General features: G+C 41.7%; 1 protein-coding gene across 2 annotated transcripts in view; it reads right to left on the reverse strand.

Moving 5' to 3' along the window:
• Window positions 1–15,586, reverse strand: part of OS9 (OS9 endoplasmic reticulum lectin) — a 1,402,051-nt gene that overhangs the window by 938,914 nt on the left and 447,551 nt on the right. The gene's annotated exons all lie outside the window — the stretch shown is intronic.

Consider the following 15,586-nt stretch of genomic DNA (forward strand, 5'->3'; position numbering starts at 1 on the left):
GTGGTACAGGATATGTACAAGGGCAGTGTGACAGTGGTGAGGACTGCAGTGGGAGTGACAGATCCGTTTAAGGTGGAGGTGGGATTACATCAAGGATCAGCTCAGAGTCCTTTCTTATTTGCAGTGGTGATGGACAGGTTGACAGATGAGATCAGACAGGAGGCCCCGTGGACTATGATGTTTGCATATGACATTGTGATCTGTGGTGAGAGTAGGAATCAGGTTGAGGAGACTCGAGAGGTGGTGATATGCTCTAGAGAGCAGAGGAATGAAGGTCAGCAGGGCTAAGACAGAATATATGTGTGTAAATGAGAGGGAGGGTAGAGGAATGGTGCGGATGCAGGGAGTAGAGTTGGTAAAGGTGGACGAGTTTAAGTACTTGGGATCAACAGTTCAGAGTAATGGTGAATGTGGAAGAGAGGTGAAGAAGAGAGTACAGGTAGGGTGGAGAAGAGTGTCAGGAGTGATTTGTGACAGACGGGTAACAGTAAGAGTGAAAGGGAAGGTCTACAAGAGGGTGGTGAGACCAGCTATGTTATATGGGTTGGAGACAGTGGCATTGACAAAAAGGCAGGAGTCCGAGCTGGATGTGGCAGAGTTAAGGATGTTAAGATTTGCACTCGGTGTGACTAGGCTGGATAGGATTAGAAATCAGTATATTAGAGGGTCAGCTCATGTTGGACAGTTTGGAGACAAAGCAAGAGAGACGAGATTGCATTGGTTTGGACATGTGCTGAGGAGGGATGATGGGTATATTGGGAAAAAGATGCTAAGGATGGAGCTGCCAGGTGAGAGGCGAAGAGGAAGGCCTAAGATAAGGTTTATGGACGTGGTGAGAGGACATGCAGGCGGTTGGTGTGACAGAGCAAGATGCAGAGGATAGGAAGAAATGGAAAGAGATGATCCGCTGTGGCGACCCCTAACGGGAAAAGCCGAAAGAGGATGAGGAGTTAAATGGCAAAAATTCACAAGCAAGGCTCCAAGGGAAAAATCTTAATGTTACAATCAACACTCAAATGCCATTACATTGTCTGAAAAATGAAAACGGCAAAATTCAAAACTTACTAACATTTCTAAAACATTTTCCCATGGAGATCATGTGCCATTGCCCCCTTAATGTACTAACTCAGACTGCTGTAATTCTGAGTATGGAGAATTCTTTGTCACGCCACAATCTGTCATGTAAACCACAAATGAACATTAGTGATAGCACCTGACTACGGACAGCAAGTCTGTAGCATTTATGCCTGAGCCCCTCCCCAAAGACAGACAAAGAACCTAGTCTAAAAATACTTCCAAAACACAAAGCATGTATGCAGAAGCATTTACAAACCTATTTTAAATCTGAATTAGTAGCTCCATCCTCAACAGCAGGACTAAGCCTGGAAGCCTTTAGTCAGGTCAGCACCTGACATTTCTGCAATTTACAAACCCTTTTCCTTTATCCACAAAGGGAATTTGCTTCTAATATATATCATCATTAGACCAAGCAAAGGCAAATCAGAAAAAGTAATAATCAAAAAACCTCTACACCATGTCTGAGCTTAAGTAAAATGTACAAATGCTCATCCAGATCCACCACTATGGCAAACAGAACGTCTGCATCTTAGACTATTAGACATGCGTCTGGAGCGTTTCCCCCCAAGGGCTCTGCTGAAAATGGGCTCTGTCCCAGTCAGATTTTCCCAGAAAAAAATAATTTATGTATTCATCATAACGTTCCATGTTTGTTGTCCATCTTGCCATTCATTCTTACAATGATGGGTTCGGAGGCGATCCTCGGCTTTGACTCGGGCGAATACTTAGCTGAAGGTCTCAAATCTGGCTCATGGCAAGAAGGTATCCCACAATGCAGTGGTGCAATTCCCCTGATCTTGTTTGCTGCTACTACTGAACAATATGTATACTATATACATATCTACAAATATATACACATATAACCAAGTCCATACTATACATACTGGAAGAAGAAACAAGCTGAGACAAAGAACTCCTGAAAGTAGTAAAAAATCTACCAGGTCCACAAGGAGTCTTTGGCAGGGGGAAGGAGGGAGAGTTCGTAAGAATGAATGGCGAGATGGAGAACAAACACGGAACGTTATGGTGAGTACATAACTTCTTTTATGTTATGTTGTCCTATCTCGCTTTCCTTCTTACACTGATGGGACAGCATCCCTAGCACGTTTACAGTGGGTGGCTCACGGAAGTACACCTTTAAGCACCATGGAAACAAAGGATGCCCTGTCCTTGGAGGCCAAATCCACTTTGTAATGAGTGATAAAAATATGTGTAGTCGTCCAAGTAGCTGCTGCACAAATATCCATGGGAATTCTGGCTTGAAAAGCAGATGGCGTAGCCACTGCTCTAGTGGAATGAGCCTTCACTTTGAAAGGTAAATCTCTTTGATTTGAGTTATAGATGAATGTAATACAATTAGAAAGCCAGTTGGAAAGAGTAGTTTTTGAGAATGAGCTTCCTTTTTTTGCATCAGTGGATACAAATAACTGGCCAGATTTTCTGAAGTCTTTGGTCCTACGCAAATAGAATCTGAGTTGTCTAGGCACATCCAGTTGATGTAATTTGTACTCTGCTTTGCTGCTATGATTAGGGAAAAAAAACACTGGAAGTTCTATAGATTGGTTTATGTTGTTTGGAGAAGAGACTTTAGGTAGAAAGGATGGGTTTTGTACACAAGGACACCCTATCCTTATGAAAACCGAAATCTGATGGTTTAATGGAAAGAGCTTGCAACTCTGACACTCTTTTAGCAGAAGTTATAGCCACTAGAACCAAGGTTCCAGGAAAGGAACTTGAGGTCTGAAGATGAAGAGGGCTAAAAAGATGGTAACGTGAGTTGAGACAGAACAAAATTTAGATCCCAAAGAGAAAGGGGTTCCTTAAAGGGAGGTCTTAAGAAGGCTTTACACAACCTATGTGACATTAAGTTGGAAGTAGAATCAATGTGAAAGATTGAAACTGCAGCTAGATGAACCCTGATGGTTGCTGCAGCTGAGCCTTGTTGAAACAGTTCAGCCAAAAATTCCACAATAGAATGAATAGGTGCAGAAAAAGGATTGATGTTCCTGTCTTGAGCCCAAAAGGAAAACCTCTTCCATTTACTAGAATACAGCTTTCTAGTGGAAGCTTTATGCGAGGACATTAAGATGTGTCTAATTGTAGGAGTAAAATTGTGAAGCCCAAGTTGGGAAGTGGAGCAGCCAGGCTGTCAATTTTTTGGTGTGGAGAAAAGGATGAAGCTCCCCTGACATACAAGTCAGCAGATCTGGCACTGGGTCCAGAATTCAAAGCTTCTCCTGAAGATGAGGCCAAAGGAAGGGGAACCAAACTTGGCGAGGCCAGTAAGGGGCAATGAGAATTATCCTGCTTCCCGAGTATTGTGCTTTCTGAATTACTCTGGGTAGGAGAGGAAAAGCATAAAGAAGTCCTGAGGGCCAGTCGTGAGCAAGTGCGTCTCTTGGCGTCTCCCCTCAGAGGGGGGAATTAGGGTAAAGTAGTTGCTGCACTTGGTATTCATGGGAGTGGCAAAGAGATCGCAGCAAGGCTGACCCCATGTTCAGAAAATCATTTCCGCTACATTGTGATTGAGACCACTCGTGAGGCATTAGGATTGCTCTGCTCAGCTTCTCCGCTATCACATTGGACTTCCCCAGAATGTGCATTGCAATTAGAAAGAGCTGGGAAGAAACTGCCCATTGCCACACTATTAGGGCTTCTCGACAAAGGGGGGTAATATCTGGCTCCCCCTGCTTATGTACCAAACCACAGACATATTGTCTGACTGTATCACAATTGTCCCTAAAGCGGGAGAGTCTTGAAGTGCTTGCAACGCAAGAAGCACTGCTCTCATCTCTAGAACATTTATATGCAAGTGAGCCTTGTGTTCTTGCCATGTACCTTGGACTGTTCTTCCCAGATAATTCCCCCCCACCTTATCTGGTCACTGCAGCTATTGGGTTGATGTGTACAAAGGGTCTGCCTATTGTCACATGAGTGGAGTGTATCCACCATCTTCAGTCATTCTTGCAAGATTCCATTATTCTGATCAGGTGAGACATTGGAAGCTCTTGAAGTGACCATTGGGAGCGCAACAGTCATTGAAGGATCCTCATGTGCATTCTGGCAAGAGGGACCAGTGTAATCATGGAAGCCATTGTTCCTAGTAACCTTAGAATTATCTTTGCTTTCACTTTGGTCTTGGGAAGGAGGTGAAGGATCTGCTGTCTGAGTGCTATAACTTTTTTCTGTTGGAATATGTGCTATCATGGAGGTGGTGTCTAGATCTGCACCTACGAATGTAATACGCTGACAGGGCAACAAGGCAGATTTTTGAAAGTTTACTATAATACCCAGCTGATTGCAGATGTCCAAAGTTAGGTCCCTGGCTTGTAGGAGTAGATGCTTGTTGCTGGCAGATAGGAGCCAGTTGTCTAGATAGGAAAACAGACTGAATACTAGATGTCTCAGGTGAGCCGTGACTACTGCCATACATTAGTGAGCACTCTGGGTGCTGTAGTGAGACCAAAGGGCAGAGCTCTGAACTTGTAATGGCTGGCTCCCAACCGGAAGCGCAAGTATATGTCCTGTCCATTTTTATGTGGTAGTAAGTATCTTGAAGGTCTATCAGGCACATACAATCATCTTTCCCTAAAAAGGGAAGTATAGACTGCAGTGTCACCATTCGGAACTTTGACTTCTTGACAGATTCGTTTTACTTGCTTAGGTCTAATATGGGCCTCCACAGTCCTCTGTTCTTTTTGGCACCAAAAAGAATCTTGAGTAAGTTCCGAATCCTATTTGGTCTGCGGGAACTTCTTGGATGACTCTTTTGTGGAGCAACTTTTGAATCTCCACAGTTGCTTGTTCCCTTAGATTGGGTGGAACATCTGGGATTGTTTTGGTCTGTGGAACAGTGTTAGAAAAAGGGATGGAGTATCCCCTGGATATTATATTTAGTACCTATTTGTCATTTGTGATGTCTTGCCAGGCTTCTGGGCACACTGATAAATGTCCCCAGACTGCCTCCAGGGTAGAGCAGTTGGGCCTCCTTTCAGGTGCACTGATAAGGGCGTCCGCGAAAGGAATCACAGTCAACCCGGTTTTGCGGGCCCACTCTGCCTCTAGGGCAGTGTCTACCATTATTACCTCCCCTTCTGCCCCTGGGGAAGGTATCACCCAGTGCATCCTGGAAAATTCTCTTGGATCTTTTGAACCACATCTTTCCACTCTTCTGGCCTTTAGGATAAGGTCCAGAAAAACATACTCCAACAGCAGAGAGAGTTTTTCCTTCCTGCTCGCACAGGGTTAGTGTGTCTTTTACTTTGGGTCCAGGTGAGGAACCATCAAAAGGGGCATTAGTAAAGGTAGACTTAAAGGGCTCTGCAAAACTGCACAAGTGCATCCAGGAGCGTCTCCTAAGGGAAACTCTAGAACCCGCTGCCCTGCTCACGCCATCTGCTGCATAGGATATGAGCCTCATGTAGGAGTCGACAATGGAATTTAAGGTGGATAGCTGGGGGAGACCTTCTCATTCACCCATGCAGCTAATGAACCTTGTAGAGCATCTCCTAGCCCTTTCAGATCTCTTTGTAGCCTTGCAAAGTGGGATAAGTAGTTCAGTGATCACGGTGAGAAAGTCGTTGACAAAAAGACATGCTTCCCGTATCTTTCCACCATTCGAGAGTCTTTATTCAGAGGATGAACAGATGAGGAAGTCTCTGCAAGTTCCTTCTTGGTGGTTGCTGCCAATGACCATAGCATCTACAGGTACCACCCTTGGTTAGAAAGTCCTTGCCCGAAGGAGCTGACAAAAAATTGTTTGGCCTCAGGTGACTCCCTTTCAACTAACCAGGTCCATTATCTCATCGAAAGGCTGAGATATCCAGGAGGTTGAATGTTGGGATCCGAAAGCTCTCTGGTACACTGACTCACCAGAAGGGGTGGTGGCCTGCCAGCCACCTCTTTGCTTGAGGATCTCTAGAATATCTGCAAATGAGATATCATCAGAGGACGACCGTGGGGACCCTTCCAACTCAAAGTCAGTGTCTAAAGTGATGAACTCATCTGGGGAATCAACATGCTTCCTCTTGCACGTTCTCTTCTGAGGTGGCTCCTCAAAAGGACATTCTGGGGAGGCATGGGAAGAGAGGGGTTCGCCCACTGGGGGATCCTGAGGCTCTGGATCTCTGCTGTCCTGTGGAATGGGTGGTGCAGAGACAGCAGCCGGTGCCTTAGGGGGATGAGTACTGGTATCCTGTGATGCTGAATGGGTAGACAACACACTCCTCATCAGCTCAAAGGCAGGTCCCGCCAGCACCGAAGACTCCATCAGCTCCGAGGAGACAGAGGAAGGCACTGGAACCAATGAGATCGGACCGAGGCTGATGTGGGAGCTGAGCTAATCCGGGCCGACGCTCCGAGGGGGTAGACTCTGCACCGAAGATCGGGGCCAAGAATCCCCCCCCGGGGCTGACCAGGGAACCCCGGCTTCGGGCTCCCAGGCTCCTCGGATGGCACCGAAAGAGTAGGAGCAGATGTCGGCTCCATGAACACCGAAGGGGGTCCCAGAACAGACGGGTTCACAGTAAGCAGTACCACCCTCCCGGCTCCGAAGGACCAGCTTGGCTCATTGGAAGAACACTGGGTACACAGTAGGCTCGGAGACCAAATGGGTGGGAGCCAAGAATAACTTAGTCAGCACCAGTGACTTGCACCACCTGTTCCACGTCATCATCTGATAAATTCTTGGTGGACCTGGAAGATAAGGATGGAGAGCGAGACCTATGAAGGATCGGAGATCTCAAAGTCGGAGAATCCAGCGAAATATCCATGGACCGGCTCCAAGTGGAGGTAATCTTGCGGCTCCGAAGGCTTTGGAGCCGAAGTACCAGACCTGTCAACCAAAATTACCTCCGACGGCTCCGAGGACTGTGGAGCAGAGGAAGTAGTGGTGTTTGAAATTTTAGGAAGTTTGACTGGCAGCTCCGACTGAGCCGATGTTGCGGGTGAATGTCTTTTCGGAGACTCATCTTTTTAGAGGAAGGAGACGAAGAAGAGGAACAACAACTATGGATGGCTTCCTCAAAAGAAGGCTTTAAGAGCCCTTTCAGAATCTCCTTGTTTCTCCTTTCCTGAAGTACTCTAGCACTAAAAGAATGGCAAAAGGTGCAGTCTTCTTGAAGATGAATGGCACCAAGGCAATAATCCATCTGTGATGGACATTTTTTGTGAGCACTTCTGACATTTTTTAAAGCCCAAAGGCTTATGTTCTCTCTCTTTTGGGTCTTTGGACATATTTAAGGTAAGACCCCAAAGGCGACAGCAACAACAAGTAATAATTTAGCTAAGACTAATGAAGCTAATGCTACACCAACAATTACAACAGAACAAACATAAGGAATGACAAACAGGGGAAGAAAAATAGATCCTCTAACTGAAATGGTTCTATTTTGTAGACAAGACAATAATACACTACAAGCCCTCTAACTTAAACGAGCTATAAAGAAACTATCAGACAAACAACCACTACAAGGGACACCAAAAGGGCCTAAAAAGTGATGGCAAAAGCTATGCTAGAGGAAAAAACTATCACGGTCTAACAGAGAGCAGCAAGGAGGCACAACAAGTAAAATATAAGATATTAGCTATACAGAAGCAAATATAACAATTTTAGAAAAAGATAATAGAAAAATTTGACAACTTGGCCACGGCCAAGATGAGCACATCCAACCTCGTAAAGCAGCAAATGAGATCTGGGGAATTGCATCTCTGCACTGTGGGATACCTTCTTGCCACGAGCCAGGTTTGAGACTTTTAGCTAGGTATTCGGCCGAGTCGGAGCCACGGCTCCAAACCCATCTCTGTAAGAATGAAGGTGAGACAGGACAACAGATCATCAAATGTTAAATAAAGGTCAATTCTTAGTAGCAACAGAACAGAGTCCCAAACTAATACTTCTGCACCACACCTTCGTGAGGTGCCACATGCCAAATCAAAGTCACATCCTTGTAGTGTCCCAAGAAAGTATTTGGTGAATTCCAAACCATCTGCTATACAAATACTACCCAGGGATTTAGTCAAGAAAAGAGTTGGAGAAGTAGCCCTGCCCTGCTTAAATTACTAGGTGCAGAAGTCAAAGGTTTACTTTAAGTTTCTACACAAGAATAAGTCAGTCAACCAACTGAAAGCATCACTTTTAACTGCACATCCCAATTTCTTTGTTTTTGGGAATGAGTTAACTGTTGTGAACCCTTTCTTAAAATTTGGTTCTTTGCACAGAATCTTAGCTGCTTACAGATATCCACAGTATGTATCAGGTGTTTTGTCTCTTAACAGTAACTGGAAAATGCAGGCAAGTTAACACAGATTAATCTCAGTGACTCCATGGACATAAGCTCATAAAAGACATTTATCCTAATGGAAATGTATAAAGTGGTGGCACAAAGTTTGTATAAAGTGGTGGCACAAAGTTTGTATTATTCAGAAGCAACTGGTGGAAGTCACAAGCATCGCAACAAATTTTTCCAAGATAAAAAATTCAAGTCTGCCAAAGAGCTGCTTCAAAAGGAGGAAGACTGCTCTAAAACAAAGTTGCAAGTTCCACAGCGGGTCAAAAGCCTCTACAGTAGGTGGGCTAGGGAAAATGCTTCTGACAAAATCTTGCACATTTTCAAAAATGCCAGTGACCGTGAGCAAAAACATTAATTTGCAAAACTAAGGCAAGTTGCACTTTTAAAGGTATAGCTACATGCACATTAATAAAAAAAAAAGCAATGCATGCTTTTTAAAAATTAGCATTCACTTCAATGTTACATAAATAGCTCAATTCCTTGGGTTCCTTTCTTTTTTTGAACATTATTCTAAATGTATTGTTCCTACAAATTCCATTCTACATATAAAAAAAAAAAAATTTAAGACACCACCTCAAATTTTTTTTTTTCCTTTACAATACATCCAGTACTTTAATTACAGTTGGCTTAGATTTTGAGTCCCATTTTTTAGCAATTACTTTTTTAGCAGACAATCCACAATTTATATCAGAGAAAATAAAATAAAATCTCTGCCTTAGCTACAACCAGGGTTGCCAGACGTCCCTATTTGAGTAGCACAGTTCCGAGTTCAACATTCATATCCCAAGTCCAGCAATACGCGCTGAAAATTCCAACATACAACTTTCCAGCAATGTAAGGTACAGCCACACTACTCCAATAAAGTCAGTCACACGGTCTTAACCCAAATGTATATTTGCACACAAAGAACACAAGCAGTGAATGCTTTCCCCACTTCCTTGCCTGTTATCTTGCAATGTGAGTGGCTGCATATGCTGCCACCGGAAACAAGGCATTACAGTGGACTGACGCACTGATTGGTGTCAGATTGTTTTGTGTCGAGGCAGCTGCAGCCTGAGCTCCACATCTGAATATACATAGGGATTGGAAGGGGCATTTTACCATGGGCCATCTGTCTCCGGAGCCAGAACAGCAGCAGAAGCATAATAAGCAACGACTGCAGGATGGTTTTGGTGGACGTTTGATATCTTGCTCTTCCAGTTTTTAGCTCTGTGATAAACGTAGATATATTATTATACTGATATTCCAAACTTGCCAGCAGAAACATTTAGCAGCAAAGAACCTTTTTGTTGGGGGGGGGGTGTCACAAAAATAAATCTGTCCTGGGACTCCCGATCTGTGATTTTTGGAAATCTGGCAACCCTGGCTACAACCATTTCCACTCTCAACATTTCTGATAAAATAGTGACTTTCCAAGATTGCTGCACACTGAAAAGGTTGAGTTGAGCTCTTCCAGTGTGAAGAGCCAAAAAAGACCCAGTGAAACTGTCAGTATAAGATTTAGTTACTGGCTAGTAATTACAGTGCCTGGGTGCCAACAAAGAAAACAGCTGAAGAATCGGATATAAAATAAACCAGAAAAGAAGAGGAGAAAACTCTGGATGGAAAGAATCTGCAGTTTAACAAAAAAAAAATCATTACATTTTCAGCTTTAGTACAAGAGATAGCTTTCAGTAATTTAAAGGAAAATATAAAGCAAATGCATTCAATACAAGCATTTTTTTTTTAACAAGAAACATCTTTATGGTAGAAAGTTGGTATAATGGTTAAGGTGTTTACTTTACAGACACAAGGTAAAGGATTTGATTCTTACATGGGATAATTGGCTAAGCTTAAATGGTCCACATGGGCAATTAGCTTAGTACTAATCTAGGATATAAATCATCGTACATGACATAGGTCATGTAATATTTATATAAATGACAATAAACCATAGCAACAATCTCATTTGCAAACATTATGCATTCCAAATTGGGCGACAACTGTAGCTGCAAACATTATACATCACTTTTAATATACCCAGCCATTGCTAGTCAACCATTACACAGCTCATTCAAATCTTGCCTTCTTTTACACCTTGTTCCTCCTTTGCATTTATTGATCCCACAGTTTCCATTTTTTCGTATGTAATTTGCTCCTACACTTTTCTAAAGATCCCAGTTCTAGTTGTTTTAACTATTACCATCTTCACTACTTCTAGTAAAGTTGGTTTAGACTGATTTTCATTTTCTAGTAACTGCTTTTTTGGCAGCCATCATAATTAGACTCAGCAATGCCTATGTCTAAGCAATTCTGAGTTTGTATCATAGCTCAAAAAATCATTTCACCAGTCACTCCAACTTGCTCACCCAGCATCTCCGACACAGCAGTCTGCAGGTAATTTTTAAAGTCTACCAACTCATTACACTCCCAGAAAATATGTTCCCAAAGTTACCTCTCTGCCCCATCCTACCTCCAACATTTGCCGTCTACCAGGAGAAAAATTCTTTGAAGTCTGCTTGGGGTATAAAACTACCTATGTAAGCACTTCCAGGTAAAGACCATAAACCTCTTAGATTTTGTTGCATATTTGGGAGACATACATATATCCCCCCCCCAATATCCCCCCCCAACACTGCTTTGTGAATTGCTTATCTAATCTCTTTCCAGTTCTTCCTAACCTCCTCTGCTCGATTCTTATACTTATCACGCAATACTTTATATGCTCTACTAATTGCTCCTTTCTTTAATGGCAACTTCTGTTCTAGATTGCACCAAAAACTCTACCAGTGCTGGTCTTTCGTTTAGGACCCCCCCCCCTCTATTTCTTTGTCTTTGCCTATACTCTGATATCAATCCTTGATATGAATGGCAATATTTAGCCTGCAGTCAAAATAAGTTCTTGGCATCTTCCTATTATATTACATTACCTTTCCCTCTCTAGTTATTTGCTCCCAGTACCTTGGTTCCTTCGCCAGTTTTCTCCAATACATTCCCAACCCCTCTTGCCTACTTGTCTGTATCACCAATTGCAGTCATCCCTATCAGCAGAATCTCCTCTCTCCATTCCCATGTTGGTTAATTCTTAGAAGACCTTCTGCTACTTTACGGATATAATAATCTGTATGATTACTGTTGCTCTCCTTAAAGTTCTGCATCCAAAATCCCAGTCTCTTCTTGTTACTTGACCTCCCCCCTACCCAGTTTCCTCATCACCTCTTTCCACTTTGAATTATAGTTTTCTGCTTGTGCTGTGTATAGGAGCCTTAACTTTGTTGTTCTGAAATACCCCTTCAACTCGGGTAATCAAAACCTGCCCTGTTCTACTGAAGAATAAGCTTATCCACTGACTTTTGCCATCTTCCCTTGACGAATAAAATCCTTTGGCTCTTTATTAATTGCCATCCACAACTTCTCTGGTTGATAAAATATGCCTGACCAATGTACAAGACTAAACATTTTAACTGCCTGTATCTTACTATCAATATCCATATAACAGAGATTCCATGTTCTCAGTTTTTGTATTATATTTTTAGTCTCTTCCTAGCTGCCACACCAGTATCATTTTTAAAGCCGTACTCCTAAATACTTCATTTTATCATGTCTCCATAAATATGGCTATTGCTGAAACAGTTCGTATGTGGGTACATCATTTTTAGATAATGCTCTTGTTTTTGCTTCATTAATTTTGTATCCCGAAAAGGTCTGATACTTTCTCAATATGTTCCACAACACTGTAATGTCTCTTCCTGTGTTTTGTCAGGTATAAAATAACATCATCTGCAAACACTGCCAGCTTTTCTTGACTACCATACCAATTATATCCTTGAATTTCTGAGTCCCTTATTTTCTTTGCCAATGATACTAAACATAATACAAATAATGAAGGGGAGAGAGGACACTCCTGCCTGGTTTTTCTGCTCAAGCAGAGATTATCAGAAAGAACCCCAACCATTTTAATTTTTGTCTCCGATCCTTCATATATCCTCCTAATCAACTTTTCAATTTTATCAGGGAATGCAAATCCTTCATTGCCCTGCTCATTAACATCACAGATTACTCTGTCAAATGCTTTCTCTGCATCAAGACCCACCAACAGTGGTATTTTTTTACATTCAACTTCCCTCTGGATCATCAGTGTTCACTTTATGCTGTCAAATGTTTACCTCCCCTCCACAAAGCCACACTGATCCATATATATCAATTTTGGTATCACTTTTACCATTATTTTAGTCATTACAGACAAACACTTGATAATCTTGGTTTAGGATTGAAATGGGCCTGTACGAAGCTGGATCTGATTGGTCTTTACCCTCTTTGGGTATTACAACCACAACCTCTTTCTTCCAGGATGTTGGTGCTTCTCCTCCACTTAAAATACTGTTAAACAAAACTTTCCTGATTTTTATCAGTTTTTTCACTCCTAGCTTACTAACTTCCAGAAGAATACCATCTATTCCTGGGGACTTTCCAGTTGATTGGTTATACATCGCCATTTTTATCTCTGCTCTTCCTATCTTAACTGTTAGAGCCAACATTTACCTCTAACCTTGGCATATTTAATTATTCCATAAACATTTCCATTTGTAACTTTTCTTGACTTCCATATTTCTCTGCTTTATACAGACTTTCACAGAATTTCCAAAATATTTCTAATACTTCTACAGGATCTCATTACCTTCCTTGTTACAGGCTCCCCTAAACTTGGCAACAGCCCTTTCTACTTTGTTGTCCAAGTTCTCATGCCAAGTTTCTGTGCTTTAGTGTTATATCAAAAAAACAGCTGCTTAACAGCAATCTTTCTAAACGCATGTACATTTATCAAGGTAATCCCTTATTTTCTGCTTAGCATTCTGTAGTTGATCATCTTGTTCTGTGAGATTCCACCTATTCTGCAATACGTTAACATTTGTCAATCCCTCTAAATAATTGTTAATTCTTAACCATAGCTCCGTCTTATTTTCACCCTATTTTTAAACTCCACCTTAAATTTTATCCCACTCCCTATCTATATTTTCAGAAGTAATTTCTATTCTCTCAAATAGCTCCTGAATACTTGCTACTATCCATTCCTTAAATTCCTCTCTTTTCATATACATGGGAAAGTGCCAGTGTCTCACTTTTATTTCATTACCCTGTGTTTTTATTTTAATTACTGGAGCATCATCTGAAATAGTGCGTATCAAGACCTTCAATTAAATGCACATGTTCTTGTGAAATGTAAATTCTGTCTAGCCTAGTTTATCTTGGGGAATATGTAAATTCACTCCAAACTCCTATTACTAAATTCAGGTATTTCATGCCAAATGTTTTCATAAATTTCTTCAAAATCTACCTTCCTTCATTAAGCTTACACTTTTGGGCCCCCCAGACACATCTTCATTGCTACAAATCAAATTCCAGTACCCACAATAAGTAATATTCCTTGCTGAAAACTGATTATTTCTCCAATAATTTTCTTAAGCTCCTTTACAGAAGTTTTAGGTGGACTATAAATACATGCCAATAAATGCATGCCAATGTTAATACTCCTCCCTTACCAACAACCCCTTAGCACTAAAAATCTCTCATTACCTTTTTTATCCTCTTCTATCACTACTGGAGCTCCTCTTGCAATTAAAATAAGTACTCTTTTCCATTGTCCCAGATATTCCGCTGAATAACCATCCAAAAAACCTTTCTTTATCAAAGTCACATGTTCAGTTCTTTCTAAGTGTGTCTCCTGTAACATAACTATTTGTACTCTACATTTTTTAAATATACTTCACTATACTTTTTTTTTATTTATCTGTAAGACCATTTACATTTAAAGACATTACAGAAAAGCATCATTGTATTGAAAAGTTATTATTCCCACCTTTTATGTATTACACCTTTTTTGTTAAATGACTAGTTCCAGCTTGGGTTACATGCATACACTGTTTGCCAGGTTGAACTTTTATATAGTTGTTTCTCATATTCATTTGAGCCTATGTCACATCTTACAAAATTTTGCTTTATGGAAAGCCCTCAAACAAACAAAATAAAACAAAAAATACCCCCTAAAACCTTCTGATTTAATACTAACATACAAAACTACGTACATGTTCAAATATTGAAGCTTTACCCTCCTAAGAGGAGCAAATGCCCCAAACATCCTAAACTGACAGCCACAATCGCAAACCTGAGTTAACCTAAAAGGAAGGTTATCCATGCTAAAATGCATGGAGCAGCATGTGCTTCTATAAGTGCTAACTGGTTTTGTCTCATCTTTACAGCTTTCCCAGCTGGGAAACCCCTGAATGCTTTGTGATTTAAGTGCTAACTGGTTTTGTCTCATCTTTACAGCTTTCCCAGCTGGGAAACCCCTGAATGCTTTGTGATTTCAGAGCATGCATGATTTGATGGATCTTAACACCTGACAGGCAGCCGACCGTGACTTTGTGCAACCTGGTGAGGGGGACGTGTGCCCCACTACTGTCGCCTATAACCAGAACATTTGGTTTTGAGATGTTCTGCCTTAAGGGCTTAATTGAGGAGACATTGATGTGTGTTGTGGTAGATTCTGTTAGTGTACTGGTACGTGTACATTTCCACTTAGGCCTCTGGTCTTTGAGTAGGCTCATAGTGAATTCCTCCACATATGAGAGTTTGTGTGTCTTGACCTTCTCTTGTATGAGAGGGGGAAAGTGGGTTTCTGACAACCTGTTTTGTATGTCTTCTTTCTTGCATTGAGAGAGGACGGATTCTAGTTTCACGGTATAGTTACAGCCCTCACATACTGCATTTGTTTGCTTTAGAACAGAGCGGTTGTCAGTGTACATGAAGCAATTGTTACATTGCCTCAGGATGCGCATGCCAAACAGGCTGGTTGGAGAAATGGTAGGAAACCATCTGTCCATTATGGCAGACATGTTATACTGACGAGTGGATATGGGTAGGGTGGACCAGGATTTGCTTGCAAGATCAATAAGGGTGGTTATCCTGTGGACTTGAGGGTGGAAGACTACACCAACTCCTTGGAAAGTGCAGCTGCATTGCTCGCTGGGTAACAATGTGCAACTGCATTTCTCAGAAAGGCAGTGGAGCCAAAAAGTGTTCACTAGCAGGTATCAAGGGAAAATTTTTGTTTCTAAGCATTTGCATCTATACATGGTAGTGCCAACCACCGCTGCGCAATGCACAGGTACAGTGGATATTAAAAGTGTACACACCCATGTTAAATGCCAGGTTTTTGTGAGATAAAATAATGAGACTGCAAT

Source organism: Protopterus annectens, chromosome 9.part0, assembly GCF_019279795.1.
Source record: "Protopterus annectens isolate FY-2018-M chromosome 9.part0, PAN1.0, whole genome shotgun sequence".
NCBI classification, from domain to species: Eukaryota; Metazoa; Chordata; order Ceratodontiformes; family Protopteridae; genus Protopterus; species Protopterus annectens.